The 20905-nt window shown below is 43.3% G+C and overlaps 1 protein-coding gene across 2 annotated transcripts in view; it reads left to right on the plus strand.

Moving 5' to 3' along the window:
• Positions 1-20905, plus strand: part of SGCD (sarcoglycan delta) — a 309200-nt gene that overhangs the window by 111818 nt on the left and 176477 nt on the right. The window lies entirely within an intron of this gene.

Consider the following 20905-nt stretch of genomic DNA (forward strand, 5'->3'; position numbering starts at 1 on the left):
TATCAGATGATGTTATCCTTTTTCATTTAGCACATGGGTATTGACTTCCTTCATATGACTGAACCAGCTATAATCTTGTTGAGAAAAGTACAGCAGCAATATAACACCTGTGCTTGGTGTCAGTGGAGGAGCAGGGAAAAGAAGCCAAGACTTTCTTAAAAGCCTCTAAAATAAATCACAATGCAGGTGAGTGTACATTACTTCTCCTGCTTTTGATCTGGTTGCACTTGTCATGTTAGCTCTGGAAATTGTGGGCTCTAACTCATGCTCCAGCTGAGCTCTGCCAGTGTCTGGCAATTGCAGGGAAAAGTTGGTTGGAATAGCTTAAATTGGGTGCTTAACTTTTAAATGTTGAGGGTCAAGAAAGGTCTGTTCCAGCCACAGCATGTGCTGTTAATTTGTACAGGAATTTCAAGCAAACAACACGGTTGCCAGGGCAAGGTTCCCATCATTACAGCACAGCGCAGCTCTGCTTGTCTGCCTGCTCTGGTTTCTGGAAGACGAGCTTGTTAGACATTGCTCCTGCCTTTATTATCCTCTTCACTTGTGTTTATTTCCAAGCTACTGCTCTTGTGATTATAACACTTAAAAGGGAAGGTTGTAGGAGAGGTATTTTGTAATCAAGAGAGCTTCTTGACTCCCGCAGAGAAAAAATTTGGCACTGTTAGAATATAGAAATCACAGCAGTTTTGTTTATTCCTTGTTTGGGTTTGAGATTTCTGAGTTGAAGTATGTAAATCTTCCTTGCAGTGAGGATGTGAGTTTTGCTGGGTACCCAGGGTGTCCTGGGGTGTGTGAGGATCTGCTCCAGAGATGTTGGTTGTTGGTGTGACTGTGGTGCTGCTCCTGCCTTGGATAGGGGGGCAGGAAATGAGCTCCCCTGTCATTCCTGAGCCAATCCAAGTCTCACTCTAAGGTCTATATAAATGATTTGTGTGGAACTATTATTAAGGCATTAAACTCTAGGTTGGACTTGGATTATACTTTTGCATTTACTTCATTACCATCAGATCTAAAACTTGGTTCTTATTTAAATCTCACACTTATGGAAACTTCATCTTTAAGAAGAACATTGCACTTTGAGAAGGTTGTGCTAAGCTATAAAGATTTGGCCAAACTGTTGCTCACTTGAGTAGATGAGGCCTTTCCTTATTGATTCTCTTCATCTTGGGGACTTGTGATTTCTAGAGTACTTGACTGCCATCAACTTTATCTGTTCCCACAACACCCTTGTAGGACAGAATTGCTACTTATGTCCATTTTGTGAATGGTGAACAAGAAACAGAGTCACTTCTAGGTCACTTTTAAGTGGCAAACATCTGTCAGATTTTCAGGCAGTCTTAGTGCACAAGCTGCAGCTGGAGGCACACAGCCCTGGCTGAGCACAAGATTCAGTTATGGATCTTTCTGAGGTCACTGCTCCCACCTAATCCAGTTTCTTCCATGTGTCCTGCTCTCCCAAGCAGAGAGGGTTTTAATTAAGTGATTACAGTAACACTTAATGACATCAGGACTCAAGGTTTCCCTCCCTATCTCTACTGAAAACTGGAACATCTGTTCAGATAATGTGAGCTGAATTCATCTTTGCAGCAAGGTGTTTGCTCACGTGAGACGAGCAGATTCCCTTTTAGCAACACTTATGAAATTGTGCTGATGGTAATCTTATTGCATGAGGAATTAGTTTAAATGGATCTGCAGATAATGTGCAGAGCAGTAGTTTTTTTTCTGAAATTGCTCTTTTTTAGATTAGTAGAATCTGGTTAGTAAAATGCTCTGTTTGGCTGAAAAGGCACATTTAATAAATATGTAAGAGAAATTTTTAAGTAGCCATTAAACATAGTTAATAAATTTTATCTTGCAAGTAGAATTGGAAAAAAACCGGTTCATTTAATGTGTTTTATGGCTCTCATAGCAATTAATTGTCTTCATTACATGAACATAAATCCTCAATGTAATTCACCTTTTTCAGATTAATTGCTATGGAAATTTTCCCTTTGCTTTGTTTAGACTAGTAATATTATTTCTCTTTTCTAAAAGTTGAATATCAACATCACATTTTTTTTACCTTTTCCAGATGTTCTGTAGATCAGTTCCAGTTAAAAAAATCTCTTTGTGCTCCAGGCCAGTGCAGGGGTGGTGTTGCAGCTGTGCTGCTCTGATCAGGTGAAGCAGAGACTTCAAGCCCTGCTTGACCTGCAGCAGAGCACTGGGCAGATCTCCCTCTCTCATTCATTGTATTATATAGTCTGATAAAAACTTATTATTTCTTCAGTTTTTTCTTGTTTCTTACATGATTTCATTTATTAAATCAGGAAAAAAACATTGATTTCATATTCCTGTGGGTTTGGCTCTCACAGCAAGACCCTAATACAACTTTTCAGTGTCTTTGCTGAGGGGTACAGGTGACTGTGTCTGAACATTTGTCAGTAAAATTGTCCTCCAACATTATTGTGGGAAAATTTTGGTTGGAGCATCATGGGATTGCTGCTTGAATTCCCAAAATTAAATTAAAAGCTGTATTTTGATTAAAGCCTTCATGCCCTGTATTGAATTTTGCACACCAAACAGGACAAGAGGACAGCATGCAAGATTGTGTTTTACATATGTTTTTTTATCAGTGAGCAGGCTGAGCTTGTTTGCATGAGTTACATTTATGCAAATGTTTTCTAATGTTCCTCTGGACTGTTTTGCCAGGGTGAGGATATAAAACAGCTATTTTATTTGCATGCTTTTGTTGCAAGATCAGCAGACTGGCTGTTAAGGTATCAATTCCCTTGATGATGCCACTTCTGCAGCCCCATTCACTCAGCTTCTCCTCACAGGGCTTTTATTGAATCCATCAACCTGACACATATCAAAGCACAATTTCTGATAACAAATATCTTGTTGTAAAATGAATTAAAGAGGTGATAGCAGCGGCAGAACCGAGTTGAATTTCTGAAAGAAAATAAGAAACTCCAATACTAACATGAGATTCTTAAGATACCAATGACAGAACAGAAATATAATAGTCCTTTACCTGTTCTCCTGAAGTGCTGAGAAGTCAGTGGGTCTGTCTGAAGTCATTCAAATGGCCTTGCTCCTGGGCTGGCAGCTTGTGCCTCTGCCTTCTGCCCTCTGATGTTTGTAGTGGTGCTTCAGGGGGTGTGATGAAGTTGGGGTTTGTTTTCTTCTGGAGACCTTTCCCCTGCGAGAAGCAGCAACCTCCTTGTAATAACTCTGCACTCCAGTCGTGCAGAGACCTGGAGACTGAGGAGAGGAAATGCTGGCTCTGAGTGCAGCACACATTCTTCCTCAAAGCAGTTTGGAGCCCCTTGTCCTCTGCAGAGCTGCTGCTTGGCACCCATGGGCTGTGTCTTAGGCAGAGTCCAGCCAGGGTAGAAAAGGACCTGTGTTTCTTTGGGCTGCAGGTGGTTTGAAATTAGCTGGCTCAAAACCTTGGTCTGAGAACAGATTTTCTCTGTCTCCTTGCAAACTTCTCCTATCTGTTTTGCTCTCTTCATCCTGCTTTTCTGTTCCCTTTGGTTTTGCATCTCTCAGAGCACAAGCAGCTTCTGGCAGGGCTACCTTTGCACTGGTGCTGCTCTCACTCTGCCCAGGCTCATTTACCTCTGATTTTTGGCTAGCATGGCCTGTAAAATACTAGCTAGTAATAATCATGCTTTTTGCTCTGTGACAGGCCTGCTTTCTGGGTAAGTATCCACTGACAGTTTGCTACCTAGCAGAGAGGAAGAGGAGGGCAGCCAACAGTTGATGTGGAAAATTAATTATGAACTGCCATCCTCCTGCCATGTAGTTAAGGCAGTTGTGCATTGCAAGCTTTACATCCAGCTGTGCATTTCCTTCCTCACATAGTGGGAATGCTGCCAGAACAAAGCTTAGTGGAGAATGTCTCATATGGGACTGATCACTCAGGATGCTCTGGAGCCTGTACTGCTCTGCTTTCAGCTGTGACACCACCCAAGGAGTAATTTTTTGCCTTTTGTTGGAGGAATGTTTAGCTTAATTGTGCATCCAAGTTGATATAGATTTGTGTGTGTGGTGGGGAAGTCACCCATGTCCCCTCTGCAGTCAGGGAGCAACATTTTTGTGTTCCAGTGCAGAGGCGTCCTGGTAACATTCAGGTTTAGAGGAGCTGCAGCTTTTTACATTTTCATCCTTCAGGATGACATAATTACTTCATAATGATCCTCAAAAAGTGTCCACGGAAAGGGGGAGTTTGACAGGCACCAGGCAGCCCTGGGAATGCAATTACCCAAAGGAGCAGCTCTGTCCCTGGACAACCTCTGTCTTAATGATCACAGGCATTTGCTGGAAGCCCCAGCACCGTGGGCAGATGAGGAGCTGTTGTGGTCTCGTAATTGAAGTCTGGCTCCCACTACCTTGAGCTGAGCACTGCAGAGCCAGCACAGCCCAGTCTGAGTGCCAGAGATGCCCTTCCTCAGGGAGCCCTTTAGGATATGTGAAAGAGTCTGAAAGAGGGAGGGTTTTGGAAAGCCCTGACAAATTTTAAGTGGCTATTTGGGGCTGAGCTAAAGAAATGAGCACTTGGTGTAACTTTCCTGGATGAAGCCTTTGTTTAGTTCAAAGGGTATTGAAGGGTGTGGTGGAAACAGCCTTGCAAAGCCACAACAGTAAAAGGTGTGAGGTGTTATGGAGATATTTCTCTCTATAACAGTGTTTCTTCAGACCAGAAAAACCCTTTTGGCTGCTTAGGTTTTCAGTACCAGAAGTCTCCACTTTGTACATTTTTATTACAAAATTCATTGTCGCAGTTGCTGACTGATTGAATGGTTAACTGAGAGGTGATCTCTAAGAAATACCAAGGATTTTGTAAAGGGCCAAATTGCTGCCTGGTGGAAGTCACTGACTCAAATCATGATGGTGTGAGCCTCATCCTCTTCCTGAGCTCTGCCACCTGATTGACATAAATTCTACTTGCTTTCTAGTGCTGTCATGCTGATTTTTTGCAGCCAGGGGACTGTATTTGGAAGCACAAACCCGTTGCACAGGTTTAGATGTGCTGCAAATAATTGTGAATGTCTAATGAAGGGAAGCTAAAACATACTGAAAATGTTTGGAAATCAGAGGGAATGTGTGCAGCTAAGCGTTAGCTGTGAATGGAGAGTTCTTGTTGGCATCATTTAATGGGAACTTTCCAGCTCCCAGTTTCTGTGGTGAATACGTAGATAACAGCAAAAGCAAAAAGGCAGGGTTGCTGTGGGTGAATGGAAGGAGCCTTTCACCTCTGGGGTAAAAAGGACAATGAAGTGAGCAGCATTTCTGTTTATGGCTGGCACCCCCTCGGTCTTTGCCGTCCAGTTACTGGGAAGGGGCCAGCAGAGACCCCACAGCACTGGCCTCCTCTAAACAAAGTTGTGTCTTACTCCTTCACAACACCAAACACCATCTGTTTTTTACTCCTGGCTGTCCAGGAGAAAACAGGGAGAATCTTTTTTACCTTTTTTATTTTTCTCTCTCTGTCTCTTAGTTGGGGTAAGGTAGTTCCATTTATATGTCTCCAGAGAAGCTCAGTGCCTTTGACATGAGTGGCCAGATGCCTTTTAGTCCACCTCAGGAAGTGGTCCCTGACCTTTGTGGAGATTCCCCTCTTCCTTTCTTCCCAGGTCTGCTCTGCTTTCCAGTCTCAATGCTGTGTGTGAAGGAGCACTTCAGTTTTATGTTAGATGTTGTGTAAAGACTTGGGCTTGAGCAGCCGTCAAATTGATGTGCACTCAAGCTGTGCTGTGATGCCATCACCCACGTGGATGGAGAAGCTGAAAAATCAAAGTGTTCTGAATGAAAAAGCACCATGAGGGGTAGGACTGGGCCATTTCCCTAGAAATCCTTGTGCCTCTGTCAGGTATTGGAGGTTGTCAGCTTCTCTCCTTCTGCCCAGTCATATTCTGGTGGGTCTGCACCAGCATGCTGGAAATACAAGTATAATAAAGGGGAAGAGGAAATATAAATATAATAAAGATGATTCCAGAATTTTTCTACAAACCCTTTTGCATTTTATGTGTTAGATCGGTTGGGGACGTGGTGCTTGACTGGCGCCATGGGGTAACACCTCCAAGAGTGTCCTTGAGTTTACGACTGAAGTAGGGAGGTTGTGAGTCCTTCTCTGCACTCTTGTGCTGCCCCCAGAGGTGACACCAAAACACAGAGGATCAGTGGAAGTTTCCCCTTGGAATGCTCTTAGAAAGGGGCAAAACAACAACAAAAAAAAGGTCTTTCTGCTTAGGAAGGTTTGTTGGCACCTGTCCTTGGCTCAGGAGCACGGGTGGGTGGGCAGCCCTGTACTCTGCTTGCTTTCTGTCTGGGAGGAATTTCTAGTCGTTAATGATTAATTCAAACGTTTCTTGTCATGAGTACAGTCTGCAGAGAGTGATAAATCTGTGGTGGGTTAGAGGTGGAGGTTGCTCAGTGCTGACAATTAGTTTGAGCCACAGGCTTTGCTTTCATTGGCATTTTCACAGAATTAACCTGGACCTTGTCAATTAAAATCCAGACACATTTTGATGAGGGACATCTTCTTCTAATGATAATTGTAATAATATCACTTTTCTTCATTTAAAACCTGTCAGGCAGGCCATGTTTCCTGGAAAATAACTGCCCAGTTTTCTCATTGCCTAAATAACTAGGAAGTATCTTTCAGTTTTTTTGAGCTGACACTTCATCACCAATAACCAAAAGCATATGAGGCCAGGGCTGTTAATCTTGGAACACTTACCAACTTCAGTCAAGGTAATTTGACTTTATCTGCTAAAATAAGCAGGTTTATTAGCCTTCACTTTGGAGGCTAATAAACATTTGATAATTGCCTCAAGTCGTTGATGGGGATTTATCCTATTTAGGTCTTCTATTTGACAGTGTAGCTCCAGAGCATGTCCTAGGCAGTGATCCATTTCTGCAGCTCATGTGTTCATTAGGTAGAGGGGGAAAGGTTGATTAAGGAACTTGTCTGAGTTGCACAAGAAGTCTGCAGTAGAAGTAACCCTGGAAATCCTCTGTCCTTGTATATTAACTGCAGAGGTTTTATTTGTGTCTGTAAATACATTTAGAATCTCTCTGACACCACAAAAACGACTATTTAATGGTTGCAATAGGATGGTGCATCAGGTTTCAATTAGAAACCCCTTGTGGTTTTATTTTAGCATAGCAAGGAAAATAAAAAAGTGAAAATAATGTTTCGTTTTGCATGGAGAAATGCTTTTAATTTCTCTGAATGGTGGGTCATGAGTGAAATCCTTCACAAATAGCCAGAGTAGGGAAGCAAAAACCTCTATCAAGTAGAACTATCTAGACCTTGCAATGTGTCTGATTTGAGCTTGTCCATGTGAGTGGAAAATACTGCACTTCTTTATTAAAACTTGCTTCTCCTCTGGTCCTTCTCTGAGAGGTGTAGGAGAAGGAACTCTGATTAATTATGAGCACCTCTAGGTGATGCCATAATATAAGTAACAATAACCCACTTTATATCTATACCAGCTGGAAAAATGTCATCAGTTGTTTGTTACTAAACTCTTTTGTTTGTTTTGTTTGTTCAAAACTCAGGGCATAGCATGGGCTCTGAGTAGGAGATCCAGGCACAAAATACTGCACTGAAGAAAGACTGAGGAATGATAACTGAGAACTAAATGGGCTTGGGCTGCTGTGCCTGTGTTTTAGGAGTTTATAGTTGTGCTTTCAGTCAGTGCAAAGAGGAATTCACCTCCTCTGTGGCAGAGCTTTCCTTTTCCCTTTGCAGTGTGAACTGGCAAGCCTGTAATCTGCATTCTGGGGAATATGGAAATCACATTTACAACAGCATAGCTTGAAGGCTGTAAATATTATCAGATATTTTTCCAGCGAGCCTTCATCAACTGAGCTGTGTATCTCACTGCTCTCATTTTTTAAAGAGTGCATTAGGGGTGATCAATAAAACCTGACCTACCTTTGCAAGTTAAATAGGCCTGATTTTAAATGCCCAGACTTAGAGAGATTAAGATTTGCTAACAGTGATTTAAAGTGCAAGCAAGGTCCATTTACATGCCATTTCTTTTCCACTTTTGAGGTTTGAATTGCAGAGGAAAACGGGTCATGTTGGACATTAAAGCATGGAAGTGGAAGCTGATGCCCTGTTGAACATGTTTTTATGTAGGGGCTGCCTTCCTACCCTGCATTTCACTGTATCTTACTGAAAACATAAAGTAATTCCTAGCTGTGGAACACACCTAACTGTGCAGAGTGAAGACTCTGTAAATTCGGACTACAAACAGCATTTCTTGTTTGGTGCTTTTGATTTCTGGGAGATGCCCAAGGGGGAAAAAAGAATGTGCAAGAAACAAACAAACAGACACAACATAATAAAAATATATATCTGCTGTTTAACCCTTGGAGTACATTGTGGAAGTGGAGGCTGGAAGAGCAGCACTTCCCTGCAATGCAGGTCTGGCTGGGCGTGAGGAAGGGATGGATTGGTGTTGTAGAGCTTTTATTTTCCCACCTCATGACTTTTAAGCATTTAATTTAAGAACCTGAAAGCCATGTGGAATGGTCTTGTGTCATGAAAGACAGGTTTGGTTATCCAAATGAAAAATTTCATTGCCTTAAAGTTAGTCTGAAGGGTATTGTAGTAAGCAGGTCACTGAGTCAAACATGCTGAAATAAAACCTCCTGGCATGAATGCTGTATCCTGCAGACATTATCTCTGTTACAAAGAACTGCTTGAGAACATTTCCAATATTTTTGTGGCACTTGTTTGTTGTAACTACCCAGCTATCAGTCTGTTGGGCTAGTTCTGATTACTGTGGTACATAGTGTGGTGCCTCTGGAGATTCCAGCTGAGATTGGGTGTAGTGCCTGCATTTGCTGATGGTGTGTCTCAGTTTCACACAATCACAGTGTGCCAGCTGCTCTTCCTCCGCCCTGCACGGTTCATACTGAGAGCAAGAGGAGTGTGGGCTCAGTGAGAGCCATCAGGAGGTGCTCAGATGTCTCCATTGTTTTACATGGAGCTTGTGTGCAAGAGTTTTGCCTTTAGGCTTGTGCGCATGCATGCTCATACTCTGTTGGACTAGTTATTGGTCAAAATTATCATTAATTTTGTCCCTAAATGGTTTTATCTGTCTCTATGGCCCTAGTTTGAGCCCTGCTATGCTCAGCGCTGGGGAGCGAGGTTGTACATGACAGTCCTTGGCCCAGGGAGCTTTTTTGTGAAAAATCTGAGTGCGGTGGGAGGAGGAGGCACGGATTGCCAGGCAGAGTGGAGGCGACAGATGGAGCACAGCGGTGCAGATGAAGGATGTGCTGAGCTTGGTGTGTTGTGGGGCATCAATGATCAAAACTCCTCTTTGTTGTGGTGCCTGTACAAGACTCACAGCAATCAGGGGTTTGGTTTGCTGAGACTAACTCCTGCCTTGTTAACTACTACCTCTTGATTATTTCTGTCTATATCCATCTGCTGCCTCTTTGCTGTTAGATCTGCAAATTCCTTAGGGTTCAGACAGCTTTTTCTTTCAGTGTTTGTGCAGGACTGAATTCCGTGGGGTTCTGGCCCAGGGTTAATGCTGGGAGCTGTTATCAGTGGCATTTGCACATGAAAAATAAGGCATTAGGAAAACAATTATTTTTATGTCCTGATTATCTTTATTTGCATTCCAACATCCTCTGAATCTTTGAAACTGAAAACATTATTTAAATGAAAGATACATGATTATTGTCATAATGTTCTGTAACCACAAATAGGTCAGCGCAGGAAATGAATTTTTTTTGGTGTATGGTTGTTTATATATATATACACACACACATCTGTATTTGTCTGGCGGGTAGATTTTATCTTACAGCCTCTGGCTGTTGCTTTCCTAGGTGCTTATTCATATTTAATTGAGCTCCCCCATGTATTTGCATGCATAAATACACACTTGTTTTTAGCACCTGTTTGCATCTTTTAATTCTAGATGGACCCTGGGGCTGCTGGCTTTGGGGTTTGTGCAGCCCCAGGTAGTTGGGTGTTGCATATTGCTCCTTTTTCCCAAGCCCTGAGCCCGTGTCACACTGACCTGCCAGCTGAAGTTTCCCCTGCTGGCACCACGCCACAGCCAAGTGCTTTCAGCGAGTTCTCAGCTATAATCCTGAGCTGATTTCTGGGATGCAATTCACTGCCACGGTTATCATATCAAAAGGGGAGTGATTTACATTTCCTGCACGTCTCCCTGTTGCCAGCCCCGGAGGATGCTGCAGAGAGAAAGTTAAGGCAATTTGATGAAATAACAAAAATGAGCCTATTTACAGCGTTGCATCTTACGCTGTGGAGGAATTTGATACAAAGTTGGCATTAAGTACAAATTTAGGCTGTGCACTGAGATTATTTTGGGGACTTTTTTTGGCTCCCAGGGAAAAAAATAGGAAGATTGTTCCTGAAGACTGAATGCGTGGAGAGCTGTGTACTTGGCTTTGTGTGCTGCAAAATAAATCTTTATCTTGATTTCTTATTGTGTTGCCCCTTAAAGTCTCTCTCTTCTCCTGATAGTCATCCAGAGCAGTGTCTGCATAACCTGTTATCTTTGGGTTTTATCTGACCCCCTCAGCCCTCTGCAGTTTCCTCACTGAAAAGGCATTGAGCAATCATGCCAGCATCATTTGTACAAAGTGAAACACTTTATGCTGAGGTATTTTAAGCACGTTCCTACTGGAAATGCCATAGGAATGGCAGGGCTGCAGCGTTTGCTGCTGCTGCGCATTCAGCTGCCCCATTTGTATGCAGAAGCACACACAGTGGTGGCTTCACATTCATTTCCTGTGTATCAATTACTTATTAGTAATCCAGAAGCCCAATTAAGGAGCTGGAGGTGGGATAAAATGCTGAGAGTATGGCCATGCCTCTCCTGTTGGAGTCTGGAGAGGGAAGGGATGTATCTGGTGCAGGTGACAACTGGTGCTGTTATCTCTGAGACAGATTCCTGTGGTCTTGTCTAGCTTTGGCTTAATTTCCTATTTTTTATGAGCATCTTTCTAGGCTATATTGACTGTACTGTGATGAGGGGTTGTGTAAAAGGGATACTTAAGGAGAACAGGGCAAAGCACTCTTGGATTTACTGCACCTTATCTTTGTCATTTGAGGTTTTGATATTGTGTACTTGCAGCTGCAAATGCAAAAATATGTGCCATAAGTTTCATAAGCTTTCCAGAAATGGCAACAACTCCTCTGCATTGTTTGTAGTCCCAGGTCAGAAGGTTTTTCAGGAATTGGTGAGTAGAGGTCAAAAAATTCAGCTTCAGACTGTTCAGGACAGGGTATTCTCTGTCTCTCATTTCACTTCCCTTTTCTTCCTTCCATTTCAGCGAAGAAATATCTTTGTTCATGCCCGTGTTTTACCTGCCTTTAAAAGCTTTGAAGCTTTGCATAGTTCTCACTTAACTTCAGCAAATCCTTTAAAAGCAGATCACAGAGATTGACCACACCAGGAAAATATCACCGTGTCACCTTGATTAGTTTGGGTGCCTGACCTCCTCTTCCTCCTAACTTTGACTACTGCTTCTTGTCATCTTTGATTTTATCTTTCTCTCTTCTGTTTTTCCCCCCTTTCCCTTTACTGTCTGTGAAGATTTGCACTACCTGATGCTATCACCTCTCCACACTGCTTGAATCTCAATGCAGGTGCCCTGGGACGAGATTACTCTCACCCTTCAAACTGATACGTCTCTTTTAATGTATGATGTCCAAAGTGAAGACCATTCATGGATCCTGGGAATTAAAACCAACATGTTCACATGTTGCTTTATCCAGACAAAATGTAAACTTAAGTGGAAGTCAGATGACAGTGTGGGTGCTTGACTGGCATGCAGCAGGTCAGGGCACTTTCCTGTGCAAATAATCACTGATGAAAAGGGAAGCTCTGCACTTTTCTTCTGTCCCTCTCATCCTTTTTTCCTCTCTATTCTACTTTTTTTTGAAGAACTGATTTCCTTAGGGAGTTGTTAATGCTCAGGGCTTTTTACCCTGACATTTCGGACAATGATGTGACAACACAAGTGCATCTATTACTCTTCCTCTGGAAGCTGACTGAAGCTAAGGACTTGATGGATAATGGCCACATTTTCCAGCAGCACCTGATGTACATGTGAGAAGAATGACTGAGTGACCTGCATATAAAGCCAGACTGTGTCAGGCACAAAGTGAGCTCAGAACTGGGAGGGAAGACTGAGAACATGAAGCTTTCATCATGAGGCCCTTATTTTGCTCCCCTTCTCTCCTGCAGGAAATGTGGGGCTGTGTTGAGGCAGTGCAGGTTGTGGTGTGGGAATGTGTCATCTCCTTCATGGGAAGGAGCAGGCTTGTGTGGCATGGGCAGCTTTAAGAGAAGGAGGCTGCACACCTGGAAATGGAGCATCACTTCACCTTTGGTTGCTAAAGAAAGCTGATTCTCCTCTGCCTTGAGTAGTCAATTTACAAATTGAATGTAAAACAGCACTGGCTGGCTCTTGCATTCTGTGCTGCTGTGGGGGCCCTTCAGGGAGAAAGGAAGAGAGCTGGAAGCCCTTGGGGCTGGCTGGGGCTCTGGATCTGGAAATCACAGGCCAGTGGAGCAGGTGAGATGTGCTGGTGGGATTCTGTGCCCGTGGTGCTTTGCTGTGTGCTGTAGACCTTTTGCTGGAGGCTGATACTGCTCTGCTTTATATTCTCCCATGCAGACTTGCTAAAGCTGATTCTGAACTCTGCAGCTGGGAGGGGATGGGGAGGAAGGGGCGGTTACAGTGGCAGGGCTGGGTGCTCCCCCCTCCCTGTTCCCCAGCACATCACTCAGGCACAATCCCACTGACCCCTGACTCGTGCTCCTCCAGTTTCTCTCTCTGCAAGACCACAGTGAGAAGTGATCAAGGGTTCAAGTAGTTCTCATGGAACTGGAGAAGGAGAAGTGTAAGAAGCAGTGCAGGACCATGTGCATTTGGCAGCAGGAGCACAGTGTGCAGGGAGTGGATGGATGGCAGTTCTGCCCTCAGCTGTACCATGCTCATGAGCTGCCAGAATGCCCAAACCTTTCCTCTCCTGATCTGCTCTGGGGTATCATGAAAGTGCATTTCATTATGTACTTTCTTCTTTTAATGACTTTAATAATTATTAGGTGAGCTTTTAGGCTCAGGGAGTAGCTCACAGGTGAGGTGTGCTGTACTAAAGTCCATTGCATTCTTGATGTGGTAGCAACCCAAGCTACAATTTTTCCTCAGGACAAGAATGTGCTCCAAGCAGACCTTGAGTGTTCAAGTTTCATGGGGGACACACTCAAAAATATTTGTGAACCAACAGGAAGTTGCAGTGTGCCAACAGAAAAAAATAACATAGTGGAAAAACCAATCTGAGGTTGAGTATGTGTTTCTGGAACATATTTTCTGGGAATAAATTCCTGGCTTCTCTGTGCTTCACATTTTCCATCTTGCCAGGGGCACTCCCTCACCCTTACCTGGGGTTTGGGGAAAACTGAGTGATTTGCCAGATGTGAGGTAGTCAGGGGCCACTCTGGAGACACCAGAGAACATCAGGCAGAGAAATCAGAGTGCCTTCTGCAGCGGTGCCTGCTGTCATGCTTGTTCTTCAGTGTGTATAAGGCAGAAGTGTCTGCAAAACTTCCTTTTCTCGACCTAATGTAGCTCATAATTGCAGTACCAGTTGCTTCACATGGAATAGGGGGCTGTTGTTTCAAACAACAGAAAAAAACCCATAAAATATTCTCCAAAGAAATGATGATATGCCATGTTCCTTGTTAGCAAAGACTGCCAAGAAATACGTGGCTGTAACGAGGAGGCTGAGAAACATCCCCAGTGTCAGAGCATGAAAACAGAATTGCCCTGGCACACCTGGGCACACCCTGGCACACTCTCACAAATGAAAATGAACTCACATCACATGCACAAACTTCAAAATGTTGGGGTTTTTTTCAAGAGACAGGCAAAATTATTTTCAAGCAGGCTCTGGTGTTTTTACCAAACTTGTTGGAGTATTGCACTGGCGTGGGGACCTGTTGCTTCTCCACCCCAAGTTAAATGATTGTTCAGGTTTCCTGTCACACTTGGGCATTACCACAGCAGGACTCCTGCCAGGATTCTGTACCTGCTGCCTACATGTGTAAGAGCATTATTTATTAGCTGTGGCTGGAACAGGGGCTCTGTGTTCCCAGGGTGTAATCCTCTCTCCCACTGCAGGAAAGGTGCCCTCAGAGCCCTTGCTGCCTCCTTGTTGTGGTCCCTGTGAAATGGGAGCAGTGATGTTCTTTCATATTGCTCCATGCTGGAACAACGAGTTGCTGCTGTTCAAAATGGGCCCATTTTCCAAGAAAAAGAACAGTAAAAATAGATAATTTTCTGAGCTTTCAGCAAGTTCAAACCTGCTTCCCCAATAACTGAATATAAATTTCCCTCCAGTTGTGGGTGTTTTGAACCTGTCTTGGTCCTTAGAATAGCCCCTGATTGGTAAGGAGGATTTTCAAAGCATTAATCACCCAGTTCCCTGTGGCTTTTGGCAGGAGTTTAGTGGCTGATTTCCCTTCGTGGCTTTTCTGTTAATCTCTCCTTGACCTCCTCTCTCAAGCAGACTCAAGGGTTTAACATCCAAGCTCTCCCAGTTTCAGGTGGTGGATGTCCGTGGACAGCCCCAGCCATGGCACAACGTGGTTCTAAGGCTCAGTGAACCACTCTGGGCTGAGCAGGACTGTTACCCTTGAGCTCCTTTTCTCTGTGAGGAGGGCAAATGGCTTAATTTTAGGTTCAGTTGTTATTCTGGGCTCCTCTGAGAGTTAAAATGAGATTTTTCCACTGGCCAAAATGATTGTGAAGGTGAACAGTTCTAAACTTGGGAAAAGCTTCAAAAGGCAGAGTATTTGGTTAAATTGAGAGGGTGTTGCTGGCAGGAGTGAGCTCAGGGCAGGTTTTCTTGCAGGATTTTGGTCTCACAGTCTGGTCCAGGGCTGGTGGAGGTGAGGGGATGGGCAGAGAGCCCAATGTCTCACCTGGATCTGCACCCACCCAGCTTTTGGAGCCTGCTGGGCACAGCCTGAGCATTGCTCTCTTGCCCTGGTGCAGTGGGAGATTGCAGATGGCAGAGATTTGGAGAAATTGGTTTAGTTTGAAAACAAATCTCCGTCTCTCCTCCAGATAATTTCTGTTTATTTTTGAAGGGGGAAAAGCAATCAGGCAGCTAAAAACAGCATAGCCATGACAAGTTGGTGATGCCTGGCCTATTCCAGAAGGCTTCCTTGTGTGTAGTACAAAGTGTTTCTGTTTGTGCAAATGAATTACTAAAAAAGAAAAAAGCTCATAGCCTTTTGGAAGCCATGCTGAGATTGAAACTGCCAAAGAGGGAAGGAGGAAAATATCCCCAAATGGCTGAAATGGTGCTGATGCCTCAGGTTTTAGCTTTTGTGTTTTTCAGATTTTGTGCTGCTTTAGTGTGTGGGTCTGAGCTTCAAATGAAGGGATGGTGATCTTTCTTCACAGAGTAGGGAGACAAAACAATTCCTGCTCTAGCTGGGGACCAAGGACAAATGATCCAAATGTCAGGCCAAGAGCACAAACAACGTGGAATGAAGAGAGAAAAAGAAGAAGGATGGGACTGGATGGGCTAAAGCTGTAATTGGACAATTAACTCCAATATTCTAATGGACCAGAACTTATAAAAGTGTGAGACCTTGTGATCAGTTGTCCATTTTGTGACCATTTTGGGTTCATCTTGGGTGTAGCCCTGGCTGGGCTCTTGTACTGCCCAAGGTGGTTCTGTTGAGGTCTCCTGATAACTCCTTTATTCTTCAGCTTCATCTAATCTCTGTTCTAGGTCAGCCTTCACAAGGCATCAGTGCATGGTGTCGCCTGGGGAGGAGCACTGGCTTGCAGGGGATCATGAGAAATTGCTTGGGCATCAGAGTTGGGCTTCAGCCAAGCAGCCCACCCTCACTGAGGCTGGAAGGAGGTTTTTTCCTTATTTTTTCTGAAGCTGGAGAAGGAACTGACACTGCTGGAATGAGCTGGAATGGGCCGTGCAGGGCAGAGGGAGTGAGAAATGCAGCAGGGCACCAGCTGGCAGTGCTGATAGCCCTGTAAAGGGAAATGTTTGCAAGTGAGAAGAGATGAACGTGTGGATGTGCTTGTAGGATCCTTGTTACCATGTTATCGAGGATCTCCAGGGAGAAAATAGCCACTCATGTGTGGAGGTAAACAGACACACACTATGTATAAATAATGTGTGCAAGAGCAGCTTCTGAATGCAATTCCCATCATTATTTAAAAACCTGCTGCTTAGGCAAATTATTATAATTCCAGTGACACTAACTAATCCATCAGTAATTAGGATGGGAAATGGGAATAAATTCCATGGAAATGATCTTGATATTTCACCCATCCAGTTGTACAGTAGTCTTCTTGAAAAATAAGCTGTCATTTGCCCAGAGTTTTTTGGAGGGCTATAATTTAGCTGATTAAAAAAAAAAAGCAAAACAGGAAAATTCCCCTGGAGATCTCTATGTTGGGTTGAGAACACTTAAGTTTAGAATAATACAATTAGTAGTGCTTTTGCTGTATCTTCTCTTAGCATAGCTGATTATGTAAATACTGATAATAATTCCATTTTCTCTTGGCACCAGTGGCATCCTGTGGGCTCTGTCCTTCCCAGGCTCAGTGAAACCTCGTGGCTGCTGTTTTACCAGAGATGCTTTTGCTGCTCCCTTTGGAGAGCTCCTCCATAGCATTTCAATCTTTCAAAACTTCTTCCATGAGTAACAGCAACTGCAGATGTATTTATTAGAGCTGGGGGTGTTTATCCTGGAGAAAAGGAGACTGAGGGAGGAACTTATTGCTGCCTACAGCTGCCTGGAAGGAGGTTGGGGGAGACTGGGGGCATCAGTGTGTACTAGGTATCAAGTGATGGGATGAGAGGAAATGGCCTCAATTTATACTAAGGGAGATTCAGGTCAGGATTTAGGAAAAATTCCTTCACAATAAGAGTTGTCAAGTCCTGGAATGGGCTGCCCAGGGATGTGGTTGAGTCACCATCCTTGGAGATCTCTAAAAGCTGTGCAGATGTGGCACCTGGGGACATGGTTTAGTGATGGATTTGGCATCCAGCACTGAGGTTGTTCAACATAGCTCAGTATACCTGCCTTGAAGTAAACACAGTTTGCCAAAATAACAGTGGGGTGTTGGGAGAAACAGCTTGTGAAACCCCTTGAGTGATGTTCCAAGTGCTGGGAGCTTTAAAATTCACCCTTTTTGATCTGCCAGCCCTGTGGCCAAGAATCCTAATTTTTTACATACTCCTAAATATGCCAGAGGAACCAGCTCCCCTGAACTGGAAAATGTGCTTTGTAATACCAGTTCCAGTATCTTGCACAGAACCTGGTAATCAAGTGAATTTGTTCCTTGGCTTTGCTCTCTCTGGGGAGTAGATTAAGATCATCAGACCTCTTTCACTGGCAGCCCCAAACAAGTTTAAATACCTGTGTTGGAGGAGTGAGGCAAATGCAATTCCTGCCTTACATTGCCTGCCCCTATTGAAGCAGGTCACTGTCAATGAAAAACTCTCTCGCTAACCTTTAAAAATGGGTTTCTCTGTATTTCTGATTCTGCTGAAGGGTAAAGCTGTGTACAGTAATTGAATTGGTGGGGCACGCAGACTGGAATTTTGTGGGATGAAATTACAGGGCTGTAATAGATTGTTTCTATTTTCCCCACTCTTCCCTCTGTTGTGTCTTTTTTTCTCTGCTTTACCTTCTCTTATTTCTTGGTGTTGGAATTGGTATCTGAAAAGTTTTAAGTGGTTTAGTGAGGAAAACTGAAGTTGTGAATCAGGAAAATTTGGATTTTCAATTAGTTTTGAACTCTTTACATCTTGAAGCCCTGGTCATCTCTGCTGGCTAAATTATGTTGGAGCAAACATCTTGTTTCAAAAGCCAACCCAAAATCCTCAGTAGAGCAGGACATCTCTTACAGGCACTGCCAGAGAGCCCCTGAAATGTAGGGGAGGAATGCTGAGATCCCTCTGTCACAGCAGGAGAGGGAGTTTTGGTTGCATTCAAATCCTTGGTACTCCACACTGGGTCTGCAGACAGGAAAAGTTCCCATTTGAAATTTGTGAGGAAGGATGTGCACAGCTGCTTCTTCCTTCTCAGATTTTAAAACCATAGAGGGTTTGTTTTTTTCTTTGCCTGCTGTAACGTAGAGGTTGTTCATCACCTTTTTTTAGGATGTGTTCCTTTCCTGATAAGATGCCTGATTCCAGTGCCCCTCTCAGCAGGCAAAATTGCTTGAAGGTTTTAGCTTTAATTCAGGAAAGTTTCTTGGAGCATCCAAGTAGTTGGGCCAGTAGCAGATACTGTGTCAGTTCTCTTTCTCTCCAAACTATTGTAATGCCTCCTACATTTTTTCAGCTATAACATATTTCAAATGAGCTATGATTCTAGCTAAAATATCTGGGAATGTTGTACAAATATATGACATACTGTATCATTGAACAAAACTGTGCTTTCCTTTTCATTTTACTTTTTTTTCCCACCTTTTTGTTTCAGCTGTTTGCTCATATCTTTCCAAAGTCAAAAGCCAAAAACTCACCTCACCAGTGCCCCACCAGACCTGCACTGACCTAATTTCCAGGAAGCCCAGAACTAAATCCCCATTTATTCAGCAAGTGCTAAACCAACAGAATCTGCTTTCCAAATACCAGATCAATTGTGGATGTTGGAACAAGAGATTGAGTTTCATCAGGGTTTGTCTGGGTGAAATGAGAACCAGGTCTCAGGCAAAGTGGTGCCTCAAACAGAGGTGAAAAAAGCCCCCAGGGGACAATTCTTCAGAGCATGTGGCTTAGGGTTGCAAACAAAGCAACAGGTTTCTGGTTTTTTTTAGGACAAAAGTATGCTATGCTTTGTGTTTGGAGGAGAGGTGGTTACACACAAAAAGAAAGGAAAAAATTAAAATAAATAATGCTGTGATCACATTTCCTAACTACAGCAAACAACGTGTAAAAGCCCTGAACACTGAAAAGTTATGTGGAGGAGGCAGAAGACAATCAGGGTTTGTTCCTTGGCAATACTTGCTGAACTACATCTTTCTTGACATTTTGGCTTCTCAAAGCTTTCTCCTGCTCCTCTCTTCCACCTCTGGGCTCTGAGGGCTGTCCTGCCTCAGTCCCTTTGGCCATTGGGCCACTTTGATCCAGCCTTTCCTTTGCTGCCACTGGCAATAAATCCCAGTGCACAAACCTCAAAGGTTTACACACAGCCTACTTTCAATCCTTTTTTAAAAAGCAAATTCAGCTGTGACATCATTTGCCCCCCAGTATTTGCTGGGAGTCTGCACTAGGATTTAGAAGTAGGGCTGAAAGTTTGGGATCCAGACAAACAACTCTTCTTTCATTAGCTAATGCCTTTTATTTAGCAATAAATAAATAAATAAATAAATTACAAATCCCTCCTTTTTGGTCTTTCTGCCTCATATGCCTGTGCCACAGCCTTTTTTCCATATAATTAATCAACCCATATCTCTCATGCAGCTCTGCTTGTCAGCAGGGATTAAAGCCTGACAGTATTTAATCATCCTGTATTTTACAGAAAACTAACACTCTCCCTTTGCTTCCTCTTCCCTCCTTTCCCTTTCATTTCCTTCTCTTTTCTGGGTATGTAGCACAGTGTCTGCTCTGTCTGAAGTTTTTATACGGGGAGTGACAGGTATAAAATTCCTTTCTTGGCTTTCTTCTTTTGTGACCCATGTAATTCCCTCATGGGATCATTTGCTGTGACGTTTTGGGTGTACTGTGACCTACCCTGTTAGCAGAGGCCCACCCCATGCTGAGGCTGTAGGAGTATGTATTGAATCATGTTTTACTGTTTTTTTTTTCCCCTCAGGAAAATAGAGTAAAGCTGTGAGCCAAGTGGGCTGAATAACTAAACCAATTATTATTTCATGTTTCTGGGGTGACTTAGCTGTTTTGGATATATGTGAGCAGCTTGGACATTGACTTTGATTCATTTTATTAATTTAGGTATCTCATTAAATTATGGATCTCAATGTTTGACCTAGTCACAGAGATTCCCTTCAAGGGTAATCAAGGGGTGGAAATGGATCCTTCCTTTAGGCACAATACTTCTATTTCAAGGTATAAATCCCCATGGATAGATGACTCATCTCCTAGAAGGGCTTCTTTGTCTCCACTGATGTTTAAATAAGTTGTCCAAATAGAGATATTTTTGTCAGAGATGTGGAGGGAGATAAGTTGCATGATGAGGTTTAAGTCTTTGCCAGTGCCACAGGAATTCTGTCCCTGTGTGAGGTGGGATGGGAGGCTGAGGGAGCTGTCCATGGTCCCAGTCCCTGGATTTCAGGAGTTCCAAGGGACTCTGATGTGGGTGCTGTGACACACAGAGGGATGAACCTGAGGGGTTGGCTCCCTGCAGAGAAAATGCTCTGTCTCCTTTTTCCCAGAGCATGGATTGCTAATTCCTCAGATTTAAAACAATCACTCTCTTAATTTAATTAGACCCCCCTTTTGGCATGGATGATGTCAGATGTTATAAGGTCTGTAGATTGAAAGGATTGAATGTATTCTGTTTAATTTGAATTTGTAGGTTAAGTAGTGTTGACCCTGGCTAGCTTTTATATGGGAGACTCCCAAGAAATCCCAAGTGCCATCAATGCAAATGACATTTTTCTTCCCCCACACCAAATATAATGCCCCTGCAAAACGTTTGCTTTCTGCTGCTTTTCTGACATGGCTGTATTGATGGCTGAAAATTGGAAGAGGAAAGGAAAGGGAGAGAGAGACCTAAAACAGTTGAAAAAGCCAATTATTTTCACGTCCTAGGTAAATGTTCTCTTGCTGCAGAAGAAAGTTCTGTTTATAACAGGGTTCAGGTGCTGAGAGAGGTCATAGGAGGTAGCAGGGTAA

This window comes from Camarhynchus parvulus, chromosome 13, assembly GCF_901933205.1.
Source record: "Camarhynchus parvulus chromosome 13, STF_HiC, whole genome shotgun sequence".
Lineage (NCBI taxonomy): Eukaryota > Metazoa > Chordata > Aves > Passeriformes > Thraupidae > Camarhynchus > Camarhynchus parvulus.